Consider the following 2,095-nt stretch of genomic DNA (forward strand, 5'->3'; position numbering starts at 1 on the left):
CGTGCACACCGAGGCGCTCCGCCCTGTCCGGCTTGGCCCCGCGCCTGCGCTCTGCACGCTGGGGAGAGCCCCAGACTTTGCCAGCTCGGACACCGGAGCGCAGAAGAAAGAGAGGGAGGGAGGGAGGGAGGGAGCGCCCGGAGGCCAATCAGCCAAGCCTAGCTGGCCCGACCTCCCGAAGCCTGGGCTCCCTAAAGGGCACATTACATTGCCCTGAGAACGGAGGCCGGGCACAGTCTCTGCCCCGAAGGGGTCACGATCCAATAGCGAGCAGAATGGGGCCTGTCCTTATTAGCATAGCGCCTTCGGAGCAGGGAAAGAGCTCTGGGAGAGTCATCCGGGCCGCCGCCACCTCCTCCCCACCCCCACCCCCAGCAAAAGTTCCTTGACCGCCTCAGGAAGTTAATCGAACTGTCAAAGGGTTACACAGTTCGAGAGCTCTTCGAGCAGAAGTCCAGACGGAGCCCCTCCTCCGCTGGCGATTGGGCCCTTTCATAATTTAGCCAGTCTGGCAGGTGCTGGAATGTAGGGTCCTCTCCGGGGGCCGCCAGCCGTGAAAGGGTGCCGCAACATGGAGGCCTTTGCCCAAGGCTCCAAAGTCAACGCCAGCAAGAATCAGCAGGACAAGGGCAAAATGTTTATTGGAGGGATCTCACCGAATACCTGTCTCTTTTTGGAGAGGTCATGGGGTTCGGGTTCGGGTTCAAGTTTAGAGTTAGGGTTAGGGTTGGGGTTAGAGTTTAGGGTTGGGGTTAGGGTTAGAGTTAGAGTTTGGGGTTAGGGTTAGGGTTAGAAATCGGGACGAATTTAGGGTTAGGGTTAGGGTTAGGATTAGAGTTTAGGGTTAGGGTTGGGGTTAGAAATTTAGGGTTAGGGTTAGGGTTAGAAATTGGCACCAATTTAGGGTTGGGGTTAGGGTTAGAAATAGGGACAAATTTAGGGTTAGGGTTGGGGTTAGGGTTAGAGTTTAGGGTTAGGGTTAGAAATCGGCACAATTAGGGTTAGGGTTAGGGTCAGGGTCAGGGTTAGAAATTGGCAGGAATTTAGGATTTAGGGTTAGGGTTAGGGTTAGGGATGAGGGTTAGGGTTAGAAATCGGCACAATTAAAACAGATCCCGATTGCGGGGATTAGGTTTTGTGCTTTTCAAAGATTCTGCTGTTGTCAATAAGGTTCTAGAACTTAAAGAACACAAGTTAGATGGCAAGTATTAGACCCCAAAGGGCTAATGCTTTCAAGAGAAAGAAATCCCCGGAAAAAGTATCTGTCCACGAACTAAGCCCAGATACTGCCAGGGAACAAAACAAAGATTATTTTGGAGCATTTGGAGTGAGAATATTGAACTTCCTACAGACACAAAAACAAATGAAAGAAGAAGGTTCTGTTATCGCATATACAGATGAAGAACCCGCAAAGGAATCATTAGAAACCAAGTATCATCAGCCTGGTTCTGGGAAGTGTGAAATCAAAGTTGCCCAACCCAAAGAGATATAGAGGCAGCAACAGCAACAACAGAAAGGAGGGAGGGGCTCTGCAGCGGTGGATGAGGTAGACTGGAGGGGATGGCCTAGGTCAAGGCCAAAACTGGAACCAAGGATTTAATAACTATTATGATCAAGGCTATGGAAATTACAACAGTGCCTATGGTGGTGATCAAAACTATAGTGGCTGTGGCAGGTATGATTATACTGGCTATAACTATGGGAACTAACTGGACACGGCTGTGTCCCGCACACTACAATAGCAGCCGATTTCATTTTCTTGTTTTTACTTGGTCCTTTGCCATCTGTGTTATGACAATCGTGGATTTGTGTTTATACAATTTTTACTTGTATAATTTCATGTTAAATGATTCTCATCAATGAATTACTTGTGATTGTTTAAAAAATAAAAAGAATGATTTAACGGGCTTTTTCCCAGCCATACTTTCCATTCGCCCTGCCCAAAACCTCACTTCCCTTCCTCAGGGCAGTCAACTTATGCCCTGGGGGAGCCATGTGGAAAAGTAAGGGGTCTTCAGGCAAGTCTGAGGAATCAGTCTGGTGAAGCCCAGCAGGTGCTGATAAAATGGGTCCTGTAAGCAATAGGGGGTGGGGG

At 49.1% G+C, this 2,095-nt stretch overlaps 1 pseudogene; it reads left to right on the plus strand.

Moving 5' to 3' along the window:
• The first annotated feature begins 571 nt into the window (after positions 1-571).
• LOC123254044 lies at positions 572-1,709 on the plus strand (annotated as a pseudogene).
• The last annotated feature ends 386 nt before the right edge of the window (positions 1,710-2,095 follow it).

Source organism: Gracilinanus agilis, unplaced genomic scaffold, assembly GCF_016433145.1.
Source record: "Gracilinanus agilis isolate LMUSP501 unplaced genomic scaffold, AgileGrace unplaced_scaffold13365, whole genome shotgun sequence".
Taxonomy (NCBI): domain Eukaryota; kingdom Metazoa; phylum Chordata; class Mammalia; order Didelphimorphia; family Didelphidae; genus Gracilinanus; species Gracilinanus agilis.